This window comes from Mastigoproctus giganteus, chromosome 1 (genome assembly GCF_048544385.1).
Source record: "Mastigoproctus giganteus isolate SK-2022 chromosome 1, ASM4854438v1, whole genome shotgun sequence".
NCBI lineage: Eukaryota > Metazoa > Arthropoda > Arachnida > Uropygi > Thelyphonidae > Mastigoproctus > Mastigoproctus giganteus.
Window position 1 is genome coordinate 134,167,027 of NC_143575.1, and position 23,393 is coordinate 134,190,419.

Consider the following 23,393-nt stretch of genomic DNA (forward strand, 5'->3'; position numbering starts at 1 on the left):
GCATATTAATTTATTTTCTAGAAGTAGCTTTATATTCCTAGTTACGATACTTAGTTTATTTTGAATTTAGATACAGATTTTGTAGGTTATTACTTAGTATCGATAAGGATATCCAATCCACGTGTTGGACAAGATTTTGCAGCTCCGGTGAATGCTATGTTTTTAATTATATTTAGCTGTTTTATTGACTTAATTGTTATATTAAATTATTTTCTATAAGCAGCTTATAGTCCTAGTCAAGCTCCTTTGTTTAGCATTAGCATTAGCATTAGTAGAGGCATTTGATGCAAGAAAGCAAGGTTATGCAGCATCAGCCAAAAAAAAAAAAAAAAAAAAAACCACTTCCACTTCACTCCTCTTCGTTCGAAATAGCTGTCCAGCTGAGCCTTAAACTTATTTAGGCTATCAACTTCCACGACAAGGGATGGAAGTCTGTTCCACCAACCAACCACCCGCTGGCTAAAGGCAAATTTCCGCACGTCTATCCTACATCTATCTTTCCTCAATTTGAATTTATGCTCTCTCAGGTGATTATTCTGAGCGAGAGGAAGAATCCCATCAGCATTGAGCATGCTCAAACCATTCAAGGCTTTATACACCTCTATAAGATCACCTCGCTGGTGCCTTAGATAGTGATTTTGATAGTTAATACTTAAGTGTAAGTAGATTTACAATTCATAACTTGCCGCCATTGTTATACAATACAACATATATCCTGAACCACACAGCATGTTGGCCAAGCATCCTGGCCCAGCTACGGGGGACCAGCATGCCAGAAAATTTATATAACGTAATAAAAAGCTACCTGTCTGACAGACGTATCACGATAAACACCCCACATAGAACGCTTATGAGATGAATACACAGAGGCTGCCCACAGGGCTCTGTACTGAGACCAATACTCTGGAAAATTACAATAGACGAATTCCTAAATACGGCCAATGGTGAAGCATCCTCCCAAGTCTTCGCAGATGACCTCATCCTTATGGTCGCCGGAAACAGAAGACTACAATTTGAAACAAAGGTAAACCATGCCCTACAAATTCTTCTGAAATGGACCGAAAAGCACAATCTCAGGATCTTCAAAGAAAAAACTAATTCTGTTCTCCTAAGGGGCTCCCTTGACCTGAGGAGCACCCCTCAGATCAAGATTGGTACCACAACACAGAGACTATCAAAAGAGAACAAATACCTGGGTGTAATACTTGAAGCCACGCTCTCCTTTAAAGTGCATCTCAACTACAACAGGAAGAAAATCAGGGGCTACGCAGCCCTTGTCACCAGGGTCTCAAAAAGGGACTGGGGGCTAAACAGCAAACCCTCGTACTCATATATAAAGCAGCCTTTATACTGATAGCAACCTACTATGCATCGGGAGCATGGTACACTAAAGTCACCATGGCAGTTAACCACAGGTTACTCGACTCCATCCACAGAGCCATGCTATTAGCCATCACATGGGCCTGCAGCACAGTGAGCACACATGTGCTGCAGTGCTGGCTGGAACCCTTCCACTCGACCTGGAAGTGGCCAGAATCAGAATCTTCTATGAATTATCCAAGGGGAATGCCTGCACCTTCATGGGCTTCAATGCAGATCCCACTGCTAACTGAGCGACCAAGAAGAAAAGACTCACTGCCTACCTCATGCAAATATGACAATCTAGATGGGACAACTCTCCCAAGGAAGAGATCACTAGGAAATTCCTCCCCAATATGGAGAAATTACATCCGAAGGCCCTACTGTGGTTCTCACCGGGCCTCTATACAACCTTTTTACTTACCGGACACAGAGCATTCAAGGCAAAACTCACAGCCCTGGGCATCACAGAGGACCCTGCCTGCTGCTGCTGTTGTCCTCTGAGAGCTGGCAACACCTCGTGCAAGATTGCCAGCTCTACGATGACCTTTGCTACAGGATCATCTCCAGGATCACCTTCTTGCCCAGAGACAGGGAAAAGCACCTACTCGACAGTAAAGAGCAATACATTGCATTCTCCAAATTCACAGAAGACCTCTCAAGAGGAGACGTACCCTCATTGTACAACAACCAAACAGTAACCAACAGCTATAAAAAAAAAAAAAAAAACAGAAGAAACCTTCGAAGACAGGCCAAATTCAAGCTGAGAACTGATAACGACTAGGTGTCATGACTGCTGCATCATGGAACCTACAAGGAAACCGACTCTACTAAGAATAAATCGGGTTGAGGTCATTCATGCAGCTTACAACCGTATGAATGACCTCAAAGGACTTGTCAAAGGAACACACCGACCTGGACTGTGCAGTTAGCTGCCACCAAGCCATATTGACGAACAAAATCGAGCACCTGATTCAATTACTTTAAACCCAAACCCAGGCAGGAGAAGGGGAGACACCCTGTGCCCCCTGTCCCTGCCGGCCCTCCTTTTCCTTCTGGTGAGGCATGTACATGCCTCACTGACCACCTGGGGACATCTACTCTGTTGTCCCCATACTCCTACCTTTATCCCCCGAACCTTCTGCCTCCCATCCCCCACTCTACCTATACACGATGCGAATACCCTATATACTAAATTTAATCAAATCCAAAATAATCTTTGTCCAGTCTCAGCCTAACTATCACACACATTGCCCTACTCCTGCCAAATGAATGCATGGATGCTATGCGCTGTATGCAAACATTCAAAGTGATTACAACTGCATGGATATAAATACTTATATATGTATATCTTCAAATTTTTTTTTTTTTTTTTTTAGGTCCTAGATGCCGAAATCTCAGAAATTAATCGGCAGGCCTGGCAAAGTAACTTAAGTGAACTGAGTTCCTGGTCTGCCTCCATGGGGCAAAAGTGAGGAAACGTTGGGCCAAAGCAGGGGCCAAAGCAGGGATCTAGCAGCTAAATGACCAGATGAACAACTGTACACAACACCACACAAATACAATTCCCACACACTTTTAAATCTCTGGCTTTTCCAGTCAACTGGTTCACCCACAATGTAAATTATGCGGAGATGGGGGGAACCCCTGGTACCGTTTGACCCTAAACACACTTTCACTTTCACTACATAGTGTAAGGTTTAACATAAAACTAGGTAACGAAACAAGTAGCACTGTATTAGAAATCTGTTAACTTAGTATAGTATTATAGTATAGTATTATCAAATAATCAGTAAAATTTATTAATCTTATTAAATTTCATTGTCAATCAAATTGTACTTAAACAGAATCATGACCCAGACCAGAGCAGCAAAGCAATGCTCACAGATTAGCCAGAGTGCTGTGACTAGGGGAAGAACCAAAGGGGGCAATTCTCCAACGTATCACAGTCTAAAAAAATGCACAAAATGTGAAATGATTGCTGAGCTGTCTAGAACAGGACATGATCTTTCCAGGCAGAGAGAGAGAGAGAGAGAGAGAGAGAGAGAGAGAGAGTCTGTGTGTGTGTGTGTGTGTGTGTGTGTGTGTGTGTGTGTGTGTGTGTGTGTGTGTGTGTGTGTGTGTGTGTGTGTGTGTGTGTGTAAGGTGTATTTAGTGTCAAACGGCACCAGGGGTTTCCCCCATCTCCACATAGTTTTCATTGTGGGTGTACCAGTTCACTAGAAATGCCAGAGGTTTAAAAGTGTATGGATATTGTATATGTATAGTGTCATGTACCATTGTTCATCTGGTCATTTAGCCATTTTAGTTTCACTCTGGCAGGTCCTGCCACCTAATTTCCTGATATTTCAGTGGCTAGGACCTTAAAAAAAAAAAAAAAAATGTGTGCGCTCTCTTATATGCATGTACGTACTGTTGTTGTTGTTATGAGCATTAGCGACTAAGGCCATATTGCTCCAAGGATATGCGGTGGTCATTCTGTGACCTTTCCGCATCCTCCGTATTTGGTGGTCACAGGTTCGAACCCCGGTCTGATCAAGAAGAGTGTGCTACGCACTGCTGCTTCTGCCCACCTGGCTACGGAGGTGCTGCATGTACATACAGACAGATCCATATATATGTGATACATATATCCATCATTGTTGGTTTCGATGATCGTTACATGAGGGGGATAACACTTGCATAATAAAGGCCGAAAAAATGGGCGAACGGTAATTTTGACATAATTAAGTTTTGTGTGTGGGGTATTCGTTGGCATAAGGATAGAGTAGGTGGGAGACTGAAGGCTGGAGGGAGTTAAGATAGAAATATGGAGATGATAGTCGGTAATTTTGACATAATTAAGTTTTGTGTGTGGGGTATTCGTTGGCATAAGGATAGAGTAGGTGGGAGACTGAAGGCTGGAGGGAGTTAAGATAGAAATATGGAGATGATAGTGTAGGCAACCCCAGAAGTCAGTGAAGCAGGCCCATGCCCCACCAGGAGAAAGTAGGGGTGCTAAGGGGAGGGGGTGGAAAAGCACCAGGCAAGTGAGCCTGGTGCGATTGCCAACAGGCATCTGTAGGATAACTATACAATGACCCTGCTGGTGGTGTCCAATCTGGTGTCATGTCCAAGTTGTCATCCGTGGGACCGGGGTCCCATCCATGTTAGCCTTTACCTTAGCATGGTTTATTTACTAAGCCTTCCAGTTCTCAGGAATGTGTCTTGTTCATACAAACCCAGCTGGTCAGGTGTCTAAGTTTGGTAGTCATTCCCCATTTGTCATTCTTCGGACACATGTCCCGTCCATGTTAGTCTACTTTGGTATAGTTCGTTTCCTGAATTTTTTAATTCTTGGGGGGTGGATCATTTCTGGTGTCCCAGTCCAAGCGAGCTGAAGAACAGATATTCTTTGGTTATAATGGTAGCGGGTTGTGAGCTGAGGCAATTTGGTATCTCCTCCAGTCATACATGAGGTGGTGCCAGCTCTCCAGCTGCCCGCAAGTATTAGCATTAGCATTAGTAGAGGCATATGATGCAAGAAAGCAAGCTTATTCAGCATCAGCCAAAAAAAAAAAAAAAAAAAAGCACAACCACTACTCCCATTTCACCCCTCTGTTCGTTCGAAATACCTGTCCAGCTGAGGCTTAAATTTGTTTAGGCTATCAACTTCAACAACAAGTGATGGAAGACTATTCCACAAACCAACTGCCTGCTGGCTAAAGGCAAATTTCCACACATCTATCCGACATCCATCCTTCCTCAATTTGAATTTATGCCCTCTCAGGCGATTATTCTGAGCAAGAGGAAGAATCCCATCGGCATTGAGCATGCTCAAGCCATTCAGAGCCTTATACACCTCTATCAGATCACCTCACCGATGCATAGTCTCCAGACTCTGTAATTTGCAAAACTTAAGCCTTTCTTCGTAAGAGCAACCCTTTGTTCCATTCACTAATCTTGTTGCCCTTCTCTGTACTCATTCCAGCAGCTCTACATCGACAATGAGGCCTCCAGACCTGTATACAGTACTCAAGGTGTGGCCTGACCAATGCCTTATACAATGGAATAATCACATCCCTATCCCTGCTAGAAAAATTCCTGTATATCATTGACAAGACGCCATGAGCTACTCTTGCAGCTCGTCTGCACTGCTCAGAGAACTTCATATCTGCCTGCACAATTACCCGCAGGTCCTTTTCATTCTCTACCACTGTCAGCGTAGTACCACAGAGTTGATACGTTGATCTGGGGTTACTGTTTCCCATATGTAGTACTTTACATTTGTTAAATTTATGGCAAATGAAATGTTAAACTTCATTTGCCACCTCTCAGCCCATCTGCTCAACCTTTCCAGATCCTGTTGCAGCAGCATAGCATCAGTAGTGTCCTTAACAACCCTGCCAACCTTTGTATCATCTGCAAACTTGGACATTAAGCTTGATATACCATCATCAATATCATTTATAAATACTGAAAACAACAATGGATCCAACACTGAACCCTGAGGAACTCCACTAATAACATTAGTCCACATTGAGCAGTGTCCATTAATTACCACTCTGTCTTCTGCCACTCAACCATCCCTTTATCCATAGCAGCAATTTGCCTCCAATGCCACACTGCTCCAATTTGTGCAGCAGCCTTTCATGCGCAACAGTATCAAAAGCCTTTCTAAGATCCAAATATATAATATCCAAGTTATTCCCTGCATCCAGTTCTTTTGTGACTACATCATAGTATCCAATCAAATTGGCCAGACAAGACCTGCCCTTAACAAAACCATGCTGTGTCTGAGCTATAATTGAATTCTTGTCTAGACGATCCTGCAGTGCTTCTTTAATCAGTGCCTCCATTAATTTTCCTGGAACAGAAGTTAAACTCACAGGTCTATAATTACTTGTGTCAGCCTTTGATCCTCCTTTGTGAATTGGGGTTACATTTGCACATCTCTGGTCTATGGGTACCTCCCCTGAGTCCAATGAAGCTCTCATAATTATGGCTAGGGGTTTGCTTACTTCCTTTGCTGCCTCCTTTAATATAACTGGATAGATCCCATCCACCCCGGGTGCCTTTTTTATGTTTATCCTCAACAATTTCTTCTCCACTTTCCTCTCAGTTATTAGAAAATCATCTAGCTCACTGCCAATGTTTACTTCACCTACGACATTCCCCTTCCTGAATAACTCCTCATGTGTGAATGTAGATGCAAAATACTTGTTTAGATTGTTAGCCACCTGAGCAGGATCCTCAACTGGTCAACCATCAACATCCAGTGGACCAATCTGATTCATCCCTTTCCTTCTTGAGTTTAAATAGGTAAAGAACTCTTTTCTGTTTTTCTTTGCATCCTTTGCCAAGGATTTCTCATAATCTGCCTTTGCCTGCCTAATCTCCTTTGTGACTTGGTTACAGACCAACTTATATCTATCATAGGCTTCCATGTCACCCATTAATTTGCATGTATCCCATGCATTTTTCTTCTCTGCCATATGTCTCATTAGTTCATCTGACAACCATTTAGGCCTGAACCTTGAACAATATTTCTTGGTTGGTATGTAAAGCCTGGTAGCTTCCAAGATTAGTTTCTTGAATGCTTCCCATTTTGCATTTGCTGTTGGTAACATCATCAGTTGGTCCCACTGTATAGAATTTAAATACTGTCTCAGACCATCATAGTTGCCTTTACGAAAGCAAAAACCCTTTCCTTTACCTCTGATGGTAGTTACCTAATTGAGTAAATCCCACTTCAGCACACTGTGTCACTGCCACCTAGTGGTTCCTTTATCTGCAGATTCTTAATGCATGAAGAATCACTACTGATAATCAGATCAAGAGTATTACTCCCTCTAGTTGCCTCCCGAACATGCTGGTGTAGAAAACAATCATCCAATAAATCCACAAAAGCCTTGCTAGTGTGTGAGTGACCAACCCAGAAATTCCAGTCAATATCTGGGAAATTGAAATCCCCCATTATAAGACTCTATGATTTACTGGCCCATTCTATTTCCCTGTACAGTATCTTATTATACTCATCAAAGTCATTAGGCCTATAGCACAGTCCTACTCTCAATTCTGATTTACCTATGCTTATGTCACACCAAACTGACTCAACACTGCCCTGTCCATCGATGTCGACTGGCTTCACTTCCTTGGATTTTATGTGTTTCTTAACTAATAGCATAATCCCTCCTCCCTTCCTATCCTGTCTATCCTTTCTGTAGACGTTGTATTCCCCAAATTCCAGTTCTGCATTCCTTATATCTGTGTGACGCCACGTCTCTGATATCCCAACAATATCTGCCTTTGATGTTTTGAGCAATACCTCAAATTCCTCAAATTTATTTACTAAACTCCTAGCATTGGTGTACACACAAGTATACATGCACCTGTTTCTATTCTTAGCTACCCTAACATAACCAATGTGTTTACTTGTACCGTAATGACTTCCAGCAGTCTCTGAAATATCCTGCATCTTGTTTTTCAGGCTTCTGCTCATTCCAATAGAAGCAGTGCAAGAGTCTCTTTCACCTCTGCCAGTAGCTACTGTTAATCTATTAGTCTTTGTCTTCCCCCAAGCTAGCAGTTTTCCGACCCACCTAACACTGCCTCGATAGCATCAGCAAATATTCTTGCACCCTTTCTATTTAATTGATCCCATCCCTGTAGAAGCAATCTCTCCTGTTAACAAGTACAGTCCAGGCTGAAAAAAATTCTACCCCTTGAGCCTTGCACAATCTTTCCAGGGCCGAATTGATCGACAAGGCTCTCATCATATACTCGCTCCTATCGTGTCTGGGCAGAATTGCAGACACTTTCAAATTCAACCCTACTTCACGGCTTTTTTCCAACAATGACCTGTACTTGTTAAGTAATTCCGCTGGTCTCCTACTCTTAATATCATTAGTGTCAACGTGTACAACTATATCACCTTTTGTGCCCTTAAAAGATGATATCCGCTCTACAACGTCATCAACCTTTGCCCCTGGCAGACATACCCTGGTCCTGTTCCACCTATCCTTTTTACAAAGCATGTTCCCTGTTTCCCTGACAATAGAGTCACCAACAACTACTAGTTCCTGTGGGACCAGCACATTCTGCCTTGGGGGCTGCCTCTGTGTTGCAAGATAACCAAGTGCAAGCTCTGGCGTTGATGTGGGCAGCTGAGAGCTTGATGGGCCCTCAATTTATCTCCTTCGAGGGCATCCACCCTGTCCTTCAAGGTCTCATATAGGCCCATAACAACGCTGAGTTGTCGCCTAATTTCCTTGCTCTCATTGCATCGTGCACACACAAAGACATCCCCCATGGCAGTATCATGTCCTGTACCCGATTGATCCGCAAACATCAAGCAAACAGTGCATCTTAAAAGGCTGTGATTCAGAGGGCAACTGTCTCCCTCAGTTCTCCCCTGAGCCACAGCACTCCCATTAGATTGAGCCTTTTGCTTTGCTGCTCTGCTGTGGTCTGAGTCATGATTTCGATTTACTGTCAATAAAATTACAATTTCAGAACAAAATTAAAACTTTAAACTTGTATCCTAACACAGTTATAATGCTATATTTATTTTTCAGTATCGAGTGTTATCTACGAGTTCCCTTTATATAACTTCCATATCAAGTTATGTATTAATTATTTGTTACGTTTGTACTCTAATTCGTTATATATATATAGTTAAAAGTACAATTTAATTGACAATTAAGTTTAACAAGATTAATAGATTTACTGATTAATTGACAATATCATATTATGCACTATACTATACAAGCTAATGCTATCGAATTCCGGATATGCTGTATCATGTTACAATGGCGGTAATTACGAACGGTAGTTCTACGGACTCTTAAGTATTGATTAATTTCCAAATCTCGCTGTCTCAATTTATAATAAACTAAGGATCCTGACTAGGTCTATAGCTACTTACAGATAATGATTTGATATAACAATTGGTTAATAGATCGGCTAAATACGGTTAAAAACCTCTCGTTCAACGGAGCTGCAATTTGTAACACGTGGATTTGATACCGTTACCGATACTAAGTAATACCCACAAAATCTCTATCAAGTTAAACTTTAAACTAAGTATCGTAACTAGGAATATAAAACTACTCTAGAAAATAAGTAAATATGCCAATTTAAGCTAATAAAACAAAAAATAAATCAGAAAAAACTTCTCTTCTCCAGGAGCTGCAAAATAGCTGCGGCCGCACAGGCTACTCTCGAACCCAAAGTGCAAGTTGAATCATCCTGGATCCCAAGCAGACAGTCTGGCATTAATTGCTCCGTGTCCAGTTAAGAGGTAAGTTACCTGTAGACCTGGGGAGAACCAGTTTGGTGAGGTTGAGTAGTTTTGTTCAATATTGGTTAGAAACTTCTTTGTGATCTCTCCCTTTTGAGAGTTGCTCCACCTTTCCTGCCATGCCGGCTGCAGGTGAGTTTGTATCCTCTTCTTTTCCACATTTCTGTTGCTGGTTAGGTCAATAGTGAACCCCAGAAAAGTTTGTGGGGTACCTTTGTGTAGGTAGTACAGTAGGCTGTAACGTATGATTTCTAAGTCCAGCGGGAGAGTGCCAGCGAGCACCTGCAGAGAATGGGTGCTCACCGTATGGCAGGCGTGGGTAATGGCTAGGAGGATGGATCTGTAAATTTGGTCTGTGATACGTCTGTTTACTGCTGTTGTAGTTTTTTGAAATCATGCACTGGATGCGTAGGTGACGATCGGAGTGAAGATAGTTTTGTAGAACAGTTGGAGGACTCACTTTTTCAAGCCCCATTCTTTACACGTGACCCTGGCAACTATAGCTGCGAAGCATCTTATTTTTCACAGAGATATTTCAGATGGTCCTGAAATGACAGGTTTTGGTCCAATATCATGCCTAGGTATTTCAGTTGGTTGGAGAATTTGATTGTTTCCTGCCCAATTTTTATTTGCGGAGGCTGCCTGAGATCAAGGCGTCCCTTTAGTAGGATGGAGTTTGTTTTTGTGGGGGATATTTTGAGTTGGTTTTGGTTTGCCCATTCTTGGAGAGTGGTCAGGGCCGGATTTGCGAGAACCTCTAATGCAGCTCTTGAGTTTACCTGTATCATCAGAATGAGATCACCCGGAAATGCCTGAGATTGTACTTCGTGGAGATCGATGTTAAGAAAGGTGTCCAAGACGATATTCCACAGTAGTGGGCCAAGGACCGAACCTTGAGGGCGGCCTCGGTGGACATGCCTGGAGAGTGTGCCATAGGGTGCAGTGACTTTGATGGTTCTGTTGCTTAGGTAACTTTTGATGGTGTTATAGAGGTTTTCCGGCATGTTGATTTTGCGCAGCCTCGCCAGGATGCTCGGCCACCAAAGTGAGTCGAACACCCCCAGCGAAGTCCACGGCTATCACTAGGCAGTACTTTGTATTACATCTGTTTACCTTGGTCAGGAGGTGAGTTAGGGCATCCACAGCAGAGGCCTGAAGCCGAATTGGTTTACTGAGGCCAGGCCAGCCTCATCATAGTAATGTTGGATCTGTGTGTAGAGTAGTTGTTCAAATAGCTTACTGATAATTGTCAAAAGCGCAATGGGCTGGTAGGAGTCCGGAAGGTGTGGTAGCTTTGTTGGATTCTTTAGGATGAGTTTAACGTTCACCATCTTCCAGGAAGTTGATAAAGTTCCTTCACTGAGGCAGAGGTTATATAGGTTTAATAGTAAATTCGAAGTGTACTCTACCTATTTTTTGATAATTTCGGGTTCCAGAAGGTGGAGGCATCTATTTTCCTTTATTAGGGCTGCTGCACTGCTGATCTCTTCCATGGTGAAAGGGTGCTCTTTTTTTGCCATTTCGGTGCTCTTTCTGTTGTCATTGTTTGTATCTCTGGATGAAAGGCAGCATCAAGGATATTGTTGATGGTGTGTTCCCAAGTGATACTCATGATCAATGATAACTCTTTGGGGCATTTTAGTGGCTTCAACTACTTCCCCTCTGGGGAGTTTGTTGGTGATGAGCTTGTATACAAGTCCCCAAGGGTCTTTGTTTCCCGTGGTGGAGACCAAGTGCTCCCAGGATTGGTTTTTTCTTTCTCTAATTTGTGCTGTATAGGCATTTCTCACCTCTCAGTAGCTCTGTTGTAGGGTTTCAATTTCCGGAGCCGGCCAGGGGCACCTGGCTCGCCGGAAGGCCTTTCTTCTTTCCTGCGCCTCCCTCGTGAGTCGGTGGAGATTTTTATTCCACCAGTGCACTGCCACTGGTGTCAGATTTTTTTTCCTGGTGGCTGTGTCGCTGGCTTGTTTTATGGTTTCACAGTCGTTTTAATTTGGAGGATTCTTGGGTCCTCGATACGTTGGAATTCTCTCTGTCGTATGCTATTCTGTAGGGTGGTCTGGAAGAGTTCCCAGTCTGCCTTTGCTATGGCATATCTATGGGCGGTTTGTCTGTTCACAGGTACTATGGCCAGTGATTTGTTTAGATTGAATGTAATGGAACGATGATCAGACTTTGTCCAGGCCTCACGGACGGTCCAATTGGATATGTTGTTGGCAGCATTCCTCGTTGCCAGGGTGACATCTATAGTGGCCTCCCATAATGTGTTGCAGAATGTTGGCAGATTGTTGGGTAAGTTTAGTACAGTTAATGTTGAAGTTGTCAGGAACTCTTCCAACCTGGTCCCGTTTCCGGTACCCTGTCTATCTAGGATATGGCTGTGCCACATTGGCGACCGGCAGTTAATGCCTGCTCCCACGATGATTTTTGCATTTGGGAGCATATCACTAGTCAGGCTTAGGTACCTTACTGTGAAGTCGATATCCTCACCCGGACGGCAGCAAAGGGCTATGACATAAAATGCTCCCAAGGCCATTTTGGGCTGGGTACATGCGGCCCAAGATGTGCATAGCTGAGTGATTTTGGTCACCGTTATATCTGGGTTTCTTACCAAGATTTCTGCCAATGGGGTGTCATCCCCTGTTTGAACTACTTTGTTTGTTTGTTATTTGGTTTTTAGGAGCATTAGCAACTAAGGCCATATTGCTCCGGGGATATGCGGTGGTCATTCCCTGACCTTTCCACCCTCCGTATTTGGTGGTCACGAGCTCGAATCCCGGTCTAATCAAGAAGTGTTGTACGCACTGCTGCTGCTGCTCCCACCCACCTGGCTACGAAGGCGCTGGACTACTTTGTATGTTATGGGATAGCCCCTGACAGCCTTCACATGTACATATGGTTCTTGTAGTATTACTACATCAATGGTTTCTTCTTCCGCCTTCTTGCAGATTTGGTCGGTGACCGCCTTGATTCTATGTACATTTATCTGCACGAATTTACCGTATTTCCCCATGTATAAGGCGCACCTTAATTTTGGGGCCCGAAATTTGAAAAAAAAATGTATTACATAAAGTTATTGAACTCAAGTTTTATTCATCATAACTTGAATTCAGCACTGTACAAAAATCTTTTCTGAGCCATTTCTCATATACTGGTATATGAGAAATGGTATATTACCTAATATACCGGTAACATGTGCGAAACAATGAGCACAAAGACAACAAGTGCAAAAAGGTGGGAAATGCAAGTAAAAAAATCTACAACCACAGTATAAGACGCACCCAGTTTTTAGACCCCAAATTTTTCAAAAAAAGGTGCGTCTTATATATGAGGAAATACGGTACCCTCTGTGATGTTATATTTTTTAGGATGTGTTCCCATAGTTGAGTCGTGATTGGAATAAACTCTTTGCTTTGAGGTATGTAGGACATTGACCATCTCTGATTGAGTGTGCGCTATCTAACTTTAAACTCTTGCAGTTTGCACAGGTTGGGTAGGTGTTTTTGTTTGGGCAGTCACGGAAGGCGTGGCCTTTTGCCAAACAATGCCCACATGTGGGAATTGTCTGGGTGCATGTATGGATTGTATGCCCAAATTTGCAGCACCTGTAATATTTGGGCACAGTCACATGCTCCTGAAAGCGGTGACTGCCCCAGTTAACATAGATTCTGTTCTGGGTGCTTAAATCCCTTCATGCCATTGGCGCAAACTCAACAACCCAGTTCTGGCGGCTTCCGTCCCTTGACTTGGTTATGTACTTGGGCGTCACTAGGTCTTCCTTATTCCTGTCCAGAAATATGGCCTGCAGATTTCTTTGGAATAGCTCCTCTGATAGTTGGTCTGGAGTAAAGTCTTTGGCCAGATCATATATTACGATTGAAGAGCCTCGTTTTTTGGGTGCAGCAGCAGCGGTTAGTCCTAGTTCAGGTATTTTTGGATTTTCTATTATTCTTTGTGCTTCCTCTCTTGTTTCCGTTTCTATCAATAGTCCGACGTTCCTTGTTTTCCTTACGGCCTTTATTCTTATTGTCTTAAATTCTTCGTTTAGGTTAGTCATTATTTGGGATTTGAGTTGTTCATTGGACTGTTTGTCATTGGGTTTTGTTGATCGTAGGACCACTAAGTGTGATTGTTTAGGTAGGCTCTTTCTTTTGGGTTCTTTGCCGGCCACTATCGAGTCACTTGGTGGTGTCCTCAGCACTTGTGCATACGATGGAGCACGCTGTAGCATTTGTTTGTCTTCATCCCTGTTTCGTGCTTCCAATATTGCCTCTGCCTTCTGTAGTTGGCTGAATGTGTTCATTAAGATGGCTTCGAGTTTATTCCATTGGTGTACAATTTATGCTCGTAGTACGCATGTTATTCTGCTGCTGTTTCCTTCATCAGATTTTCTAAGGCCGTTTTCTCTGGAACGGTTCCGTTTGGTAGTGGTGGATCGAGTTTAGTATGTTCTGACGGCTTGGGTTGGTCGTCTGTCCGTCCTGGGTGTTCATGCTGATCCTTTATTCTGCTGGCACTCCGGGTTTTCTGGTCAGATTTTGGTACCGTTCCATTTTTATTTTTTCTTTTGGCAATTGGTCTATGATCCTTGGCCTCTTCCTGTCTCTCTTCAGTTTGGCCGAGGGTGCCGATCTCAATGACTTCCGTGTCGTTTTTCCAGATAATCAGAATTGTCCGGTTTATCGAGGTGCTGTGTGTTTTCCTACACAGGTCTCTTCGGGAGTCGCTGAATGATGCCTCACATGAGTCTGTATGTTGATTTGGAGAGGTAAACTACTGTCTGTGTGTTTTTCCTTCTCCCACCGAAACATGTGGGTGAGAACATCCAAGGGTAGAAATTCCCATAGAACAATGGGAAAACTTTCCTTAGCGGTTTCTGAGGACGATAAAGATGATGGTCAGATCAAAAAAGTTGGGAAATGCACGACAGACAAGTTCCACTTCACCATGAAAGTTTATGCAGAAAGGGGGGGTTGGAGAGGAACGGTCACCGGACGCATAGTTTGCAATTAAAGATTAACTCAGTCACAAGAAAGTTGGGGCTCTCGTTCAGCCCAGGGCACACTAGTGGGGGTCCTTCCCCAGTCAAGTGCCAGATCCTAGCGCGGCAGCCACATTATACCGAGCTCTTCTCTATTTTCCCTCCGCAAGCCGCACGGTGACAACAGTCTCGCAAACAAAGGAAAACAGAGAATAACGCTAGTATCTGGTGTAAGTCCCAATAAAATAGCAAACGTTTCTCACCAAGGCACTCCAATAAGGTTAGTCTTCTTGTGGGAATACATTGTAGCACCTACACTGCTGATTAAACACATTTTTAACTAATTTAACTAATTTCTGCAGAGCATCAAACAACACGTATGCACTAAACGGCGGCCATATTGGCATTCTCACAAAAGTAGTGAGCAGACTCGTTAATGTTGAGTAATTAACGCGTTGAAACACACAAATAGATCCATAAACAAAGAGACAAATCTCGCCACATTGTTTTTCGTCCTTAGAAATCTTGTTGTGCAGAAAATCCAAGCTGTAGCACAAGTTAAAATCCCTAATTTATATTGAAATTAACGGAGTGGTAATTAGCATGTGCACAGTGAATGGCAGCCATATTGGCGATCTGTGTGTGTGTGTGTGTGTGTGTGTGTGTGTGTGTGTGTGTGTGTGTGTGTGTGTGTGTGTGTGTGTGTGTGTGTGTGTGTGTGTGTGTGTGTGTGTGCTGGATGCAGAGGAAATTAGGCGCCAACTCAACGTTCTGATGGGCATCTATGAGAGTTTGAGGTGTAGGGTGGACGTCCTCGAGGAAATTAATAAAAGGGGCCCATCAAGCTCTCAGCTGACTAACTCAACGCCAGAGCTAACTCCTGTGCATCAGGCAACACAGTGGCAATCTCCAAGGCAGAATGTGCTAGTCTTACAGGAACTAGTTATTGTTGGTGACTCTAATGTAAGGGAGACATTCTATATGGTGTTTAAATTCAATGCAGTGGGACCAACTAATGATGTTAACAACAGCAAATTCGAAATAACAAGCATTCAAAGAACTAATCTTGGAAGCTACTAGGCTTTTTATACCAACTAAGAAATATTGTTCGGGCATGTGGAAGAGAAGAAAAATGGAGGGATACATATAAATTAATAGGTGACAAAGAAGCCTATGATAGATATAAGCTGATCTGTAACCAAGACAAAAAGGAGGTTAGGCAGGTGAAGGCAGATTACAAGAAATCTTTGGCAAAAGATGGAAAGAAAAACAGCAAAGAGTTCATTACTTATGTAAACTCTAGAAGGAAGGTGATCAATCAAATTGGTTCACTTGATATCGACAGTTCAACTGTTGATGATCCTACTCAGGTAGCTAACAAACTAAACGAATATTTTGCATCTACATTCACACATGAGGAGTTATTCAGGAAGGACAATGCCAGACGTTTATCAAACCCTAGCAGTTAGCTAAATGATTTTTTTTTTAACTGAGAGCAAACTGGAGGCAAAATTGTTGAAGTTAAACATAAGGAAGGCACCTGGGGGTGGATGGGATCTATGCAGTTATATTAGAGGAGGCAGCAAAGGAAGTGAGCAAACACTAAGCCATAATTATGAGAGCTTCCTTGGACTCGGGGGGAGGTAATCATGGACTGCAGATGTGCAAAATAACCAAAATTCACAAAGGAGGATCGAAGGGCGACACAATTAATTACCGACATGTTAATTTAACTTCTGTTCCAGGGAAATTAACAGAGGCACTGCATGATCATCTAGAAAAGGCTTCAGTTATAGTGTGGACACAGCATGGTTTTGTTAAGGGTGTCTTGTCTGACCAATTTAATTGGATACTATGAGGTGGTCACAAAGGAACTGGATGCAGGGAATAACTTTGATATAATTTATTTGGATCTTAGAAAAGCTTTTGATACTGTTGCACACAGAAGACTGCTGCACAAATTGGAGCAGTGTGGCACTGGAGGCAAATTGCTGCTGTGGATAAAGGGGTGGTTGAGTGGAAGAAGACAGAGAGATTGGTAATCAATGGACACTGATCTTCGTGGACTAATGTTATTAGATAGTATGAATCAGAGCTGTAATAATTATTTACTAATGTTATTAGTAAAGTCCCCCAGGGTTCAGTGTTGGGTCCAATGTTTTCTGTATTTATTAATGATACAGATGATGGTATATCAGGCTTAAGGTCTAAATTTCCAGACGAGATGAAGGTTGGTGGGATTATTAATGACACTACTGACAGTGAGCTGCTGCTGCAACAGTGTCTAGAAAAGTTGAGCAGATGGGCTGAGAGTAACATATCAACTGTGTGGTACTACACTGGCAGTGGTAGAGAATGAAAAAGACCTGGGGGGTAATTGTGTAGGCAGATATGAAGTTTTCTGAGCAGTGAAGATGGTTTGCAAGAGCAGTTCATGGTGTCTTGTCAATGATATATAGAGGAATTCTTCTAGCATGGATAAGGAGGTGATTATACCTTTTTATAAAGCAATGGTCTGGCCGCACCTTGAGTACTGTATACAGGTCTGGGGGCCTCATTTTAAGCAGGAAGTAGAGCTGTTGGAATGAGTACAGAGAAGGGCAATATGATTAGTGAATGGAACAAAGGGTTGCTCTTATGAAGAAAGGCTTAAGTTTTACAAATTACAGTGTCTGGAGACTAGACACCTGCAAGGTGATCTGATTGAAGTGAATAAAGCTTAAATGGTTTGAGCATGCTCAATGCTGATGGAATTCTTCCTCTTGCTCAGAATAATCGCCTGAGAGGGCATAAATTCAAATTGAGGAAAGAGAGTTGTAGGATAGATGCGCGGAAGTTTGCCTTTAGCCAGCGGGTGGTTGATTGCTGGAACAAATTTCCATCTGTCATACAAGTTGATAGCTTAAATAGATTCAAGGCAGAACTAAACAAATACTTCAAGCAAGTGGATGGGTGAAATGAGAAGGGTTTTTTCTGCATCATGTGCCTTTACTAATGCTAATGCTTAAAGTAGAGGTCAATGTTGAAAAAAAGTGATGAGCTAGGGTTGAATTTGAAGGTGTCTGCCATTCTGCCGAAATGCGATAGAAGGGAGTATAGGATAAGAGCTTTGCCAATCAATTCAGCCCTACAGAGGTTGCTCAAAGCTTATGGGGTAGAATTTTTTTCAGTGTGGTCTGTGCTTGCTAACAGGTTTTGTTTGTTTGTTTGTTTGTTTGGATTTTTTTTGGCGCATTAGCAACTACGGCTATAATGCACCAAGACTAGGTAATATTTAAAAAATTTTAAATTCTCGGTGACCTAATTGGTAAGGCCACCATGTCCAGATATAAAGGGTTTTCCAATAGTAACGCTCGATGTTTGGCAACAGCGCATGACGAAGTCGACAGTCACACAGGTGGTATCTTTGGTAGCCGTATTCAGTTAGTCTCTGCATTTTATTATGGAGCGTTACACGACTGAGCAACGAGTCGAAATTGTAAAAAATCAAAACCAATGTTCTACTCGTCAAACGTTTCGTGCACTCCGTGCAGTTTATGGTGTCGACGAACGTCCTTCAGAATCCACAATTCGCCGTTTAATAAACAAATTCGAAGCAACTGGGTCTGTGGCAAATCTGAAAGTGCCTGTACGTCAGCGAAACGCAAGATCCGTTGAAAATATTGCTGCAGTCCGGGAAAGTGTGCGTGAGAATCCGCAACAGTCCATTCTGCGTCGGGCTCAAGAACTTGGCCTGTCTTCGACGACAACTTGGCGAATCCTGCATAAGGACTTAGGGCTTCACCCTTATAAAGTGCAATTAACCCAACAACTAAAGCCCAACGATCATGCGCAGCGGCGTGCATTCGCTGATTGGGCGCTAGAGCAGTTGGAGGTCGATCCTGATTTTGGGCGAAAAATAATGTTTAGTGACGAGGCTCATTTCTGGTTAAGTGGCTTTGTTAACAAGCAAAATTGCCGAATTTGGAGCGACGAAAACCCACGGGAGATTCATGAGGTCCCACTACATTCCGAAAAAGTTACATTAGGCGCGTTATTGCTGAAATTGAGCCACTTTTATGCGATAACGTCATCACCAATTGGGTATCCAGGATTAACCAAACCAGACAAAGCCGCGGCGGACATTTATCTGATATAATTTTTAAAACATAATGTTAACACATATACTTCATAATAAAAATAAAAATAGATCACTATCACTCTCACAATTTGTTTTATTGCGTTACAAAAATCGAGCGTTACTACTGGAAAGCCCTGTATAATAACAAAGATATAAAAAAATAAATTAATAAAGAAGTAACAATACATAAATTAAATATAATTAAAAACTTTTATTAATTTAAAATAGCTAAAAACAGCAGACACGTTGTCATTGTCGGATAAAATCTGACTGAGTGTATATGGCTCAGTCAGATGATTAAAAGCGGTAAAACGGATATTGCTAAAATCTGGGCATTCAACTAAAATGTGTCTTATTGTTAAAATTGTGCCACAGGACTCACACATAGGAGGGTCATCAGCCCTCAGCAGAAACGAATGAGTTAAATGACTGTGTCTTATGCGGGTCCCGGCAAGAACAACTTCCTCCTTATGATTCCTGCGCAGACTAGACTGCCACGGTTCAATTACAGGCTTTATACAATATAATTTATTCCCGGTCTGTCTATTCCACAAGTCCTGCCATTGGGAATATATCTTTTGGTGTATTATTTGCCTGTAGTCTGTATAGGGGACTGACAGGCAGTCGTTATTATTGGGAATTGCTGATTTGGCTGCGGCGTCAGCCAAATCGTTTCCCCTAATCCCAATGTGGCTGGGAATCCAGCAGAAGCGGATATCATATTCACGTCCATGGAGGAAGTGAATCTTCCTTCTGCTGAATACTAGACAGAACTGGATGAGGATTATATCTCACAGATATTAAAGCCTGTAACATGCTAAGAGAGTCGGAATATAAAATGAACCGTTGGTATTGGCATTTACTAATGTGATCCAAGGCTAACTCTACAGCGTGCAGCTCTGCAGTAAATATGCTGCATTCAGAGGGAATCTGCTCTGATATAGTGCTGTCTGTAAAGACAGCAGCAGATCCCGCATATGATTCTGACTTCGAACCGTCTGTGTAGACTGGCGCGAAGTCGGAATATTCAGTTCGGTGTGCTGAATGAAGCTGCAGGTAGACACATGATGGAGTGTCCGACTTTCCCCAGTTTCTAAGCGACAAGTCACATGCCGGGACACGAGCATGCCAGGGTGGAAAGGGTTGCTTTGGTGTTTGGGCAACCTTGTCTACCTTGATATTAAGTTCTTTGAGTAGCTCTTGGAGACAAATACCTAAAGGACGATTGGCAGTCTTACGAGTATTGTATAAATTTTCCCATCGTGGCTCAAAAACGAATGGCCACGTAGGATGGTCTGGCAGGGATTTCAGTTTTAAAGTGTACTTTAAAGACAACTACTTATGTCGAAGCGATAACGGTGGTTCGTTTGCTTCGATGTATAAACTCTGGACAGGAGATGTTCGAAATGCTCCAGTAGCGATACGTAGAGCCTGATGATGGACAGGGTCCAGCCATCGAAGGGCACTGTCTCTGGCTGAAGAATATACTTGGGACCCATAATCTAATTTGGATCGCACAAGTGCACAGTAAAGCCGTAGAAGGGTGCATCGGTCTGCACCCCAAGATACAGAGGAAAGCGAGCGGAGCATATTAAGGCCTCTTGTGGACTTTGTGCGGAGTTGACGAATATGATACAAAAAGGTCAGTTTTTTATCGAATATGAGTCCCAAGAATTTTGTGTTCGCTGCTACTGGAATAACATTTTGTCCGAGCCTTAATTCAGGTTCAGGATGAAGATTACGCTTGCGACAAAAGTGTACGCAAACGGTCTTCTCCGGCGAGAACCTGAAGCCATTAGCAAGTGCCCAGGAATTCAGACTATCAATGGCTTTCTGCAGTTGTCTTTCAATAACCCTCATGTTGCACGACTGACAAAAAATGCTAAAGTCATCAACATAGAGGGCACTGTTTACAGTTGGAGGAAGTTGTTCTGTGATGGAATTTATTTTTATGGCAAAAAAGCGTGACACTTAATACTGATCCTTGTGGTACTCCCTCCTCTTGGCTAAAGGAGCGAGAGAGTGAGGATCCCACACGAACTTGGAACGATCGATTGGCTAAAAAGGTTTGAATAAAAAAGGGGAGATGCCCTCTAAGGCCTAGGCTATGTAAATCTTTTAAAATGCAAATCTCCAAGTTGTGTCATACGCTTTTTCCATGTCAAAGAACACCGACACCAAGTGTTTGCATTTTAGGAAAGCATCCCGGATGGATGCTTCCAATCTAATAAGATGGTCCAAAGTGGACCGGTTCCTTCGGAAGCCGCACTGGATGTTGGAGAGAAGGTCATTTGATTCGAGATACCATATTAAACGAGAATTAACCATTCTCTCCAGGATTTTGCACAGACAGCTAGTCAGAGCAATAGGAGATAGTTGGTGGTGACTTTTGGATTCTTTCCTGGCTTGGGGAAGGCAAGAACGATTGACTTTCGCCAGTAGTCCGGAAACAGCCCTTCAGTAAAGATTCTGTTATACAGAAGGAGCAGACAATCCATAGATTTTGGTGAAAGATGTTTAATCATTTCATAATGGATGCCATCTGGTCCAACGGCACTTGCTTTGGAAAGAGCGAGGGCTCTTTTCAGTTCCTGAATAGTGAAATCCCTGTTGTAGGGATAAATGCTCTTAGATTTAAAGCTAAGTGCCTGTTTTTCGATTTTATATTTCAGGACCAGGAACTCTGGGGAATACGAAGATGTTGCAGAGATGTTAGAGAATGTTTCCCCAAGAGAATTAGCTATTGCAGTTGGATCTGCAATAGCGCATCCATTATAATCTAGGATTGAAGAAGGGTGAGATGTATATTTTCCCTTCATTTTCCGGATTTTATCCCACACTACCTTAGAGTTGGTAGACTGGTTAATAAATGATGTAAAACGGATCCACGATTCCTTTTGACTCTGACGGCGGATATATCGTGCTTTACCTAGTGCACGTTTAAAGGCTATAAGGTTGGTCGTGGTAGGATACCGGCAGAATATCCCCCACGCTTTGTTTTGAGCCTTTTTTGCTGCTGTGCATTGTGAATTCCACCAAGGTTTGGGAAATGGTGAAAACCGGGAAGATGTTTTTGGAATAGCATTCACAGCTGCTTGGACAATATTTTCTGTGATGTACTTAACTGCATCATTGACAGGCTCTTGACTGACTGTGCTAAGATCAAAATTTGCCTGATGTTGGAAGGCATTCCAGTCAGCCTGATCAATCTTCCACCGTGGTAACCTGAAGGGAAGACATGGTCTCCCACCGTGTAGCGAGGTTATCACAGGGAAGTGATCACTTCCGTATGGATTCTCCTCCACTTCCCAGGTGAGTGAAGGGAGTAGAGAAGGGGAGCAGATAGAGAGATCAATGGCAGAAAAAGTACGGGTAGGCATGTGGAAGAAGGTGTTTGTTCCGGTATTTAGAAGGGAAAGGTCATTGAGCATATGCTCTATGACTCGTCCCCTTCCGTTGATGTTAGCACTACCCCACAGGGTGTTATGTCCGTTAAAATCCCCGAGAAGTAAGAAAGGGGGAGGCAGCTGCGTTAGAAGATCATCAAGGTCTGCCTGGGAGATATCAGTCCCAGGTGGCAAATAAATGGAGCACACAGTTATTAAAAATCCCACTGAAAGGCGAATTGCAACAGCCTCTATGTTGGTTGTAATTAGCATGGGCTGCACTGGGGTCTGGTTACCCACAAGGATAGCCACTCCCCCATGTACAGAGCCATCCGCAATTCTATCCTTTCGAAAAAATGTGATGTTGTGCATGGTGGGATCATCATTTGCCTTTAGATATGTCTCCTGCAAGCAAAAGCAAACTGGCTCGTGCTTTTGCAGGAGGGCCTTGATGTCATCAATATTTCGCCGGAATCCACGACAATTCCATTGTAGGAATTTAGCCATTATTTTGGCTTGGTGGGTCCATCAGGCGGCTTCCGAGGTGCTGAGGGCTTACTTTTATCTGTCTTGGATTTATCTTTTTTTGGGAACAATGGACGCTGTCCCGTGTCCATTTCTTCCTCCGCAAAGAGTTCCAAGACTGAATCTTCGGGTACCTCCTTCTGCTCGACATCCATCTTTTCTTGGGTACTAGGGGGGATTTCCCCTTTCTTATTCTTTTCTTTCATAATTACTTTTGTTACTTGTGGAGCATTAGGAGGTACCGATACAGGAGTGGCAGCTGATTGGTCCTTTTGTGCAGGTTTTTGAGAACTTAAAAGATATCGCGCGATGGGAGTGAAAGACTCCTTTGCAGGACTGGTCATGTCCGTCTGAGTTCCAACGGAACATCTTCCTGCTACCTTCTGGGCGTAGGTAGGTTTGTTCATATTCAGGGGTTTGACCGATTTCCTTGCCTCCTGGTATGATATATTTAGCTCTGCCTTCAGCTGTTGAATTTCTTTTTCTTCTTTCCACCTCTGGCATGCTCGTGAGTAGGCCGGGTGTTCGCCTTCACAGTTAATACAGGTGGGTTTTGTGGCTGAACATGCTGTTGTTTCGTGGTCCTTTGCACCGCATCAAGCACATGCAAGGACTCCACGGCAGGCCATTTGAGAATGTCCATATTTCTGGCATTTAAAACATCGTAAAGGGTTTGGAACATATGGACGCACTGGACAGATGATGTAGCCAGCTTTAATCTCATCAGGAGGTTTGGGAGAG

The 23,393-nt window shown here is 42.9% G+C and overlaps 1 protein-coding gene across 1 annotated transcript in view; it reads right to left on the reverse strand.

Moving 5' to 3' along the window:
- Positions 1 to 23,393, reverse strand: part of LOC150091148 (uncharacterized) — a 212,911-nt gene that overhangs the window by 31,549 nt on the left and 157,969 nt on the right. The gene's annotated exons all lie outside the window — the stretch shown is intronic.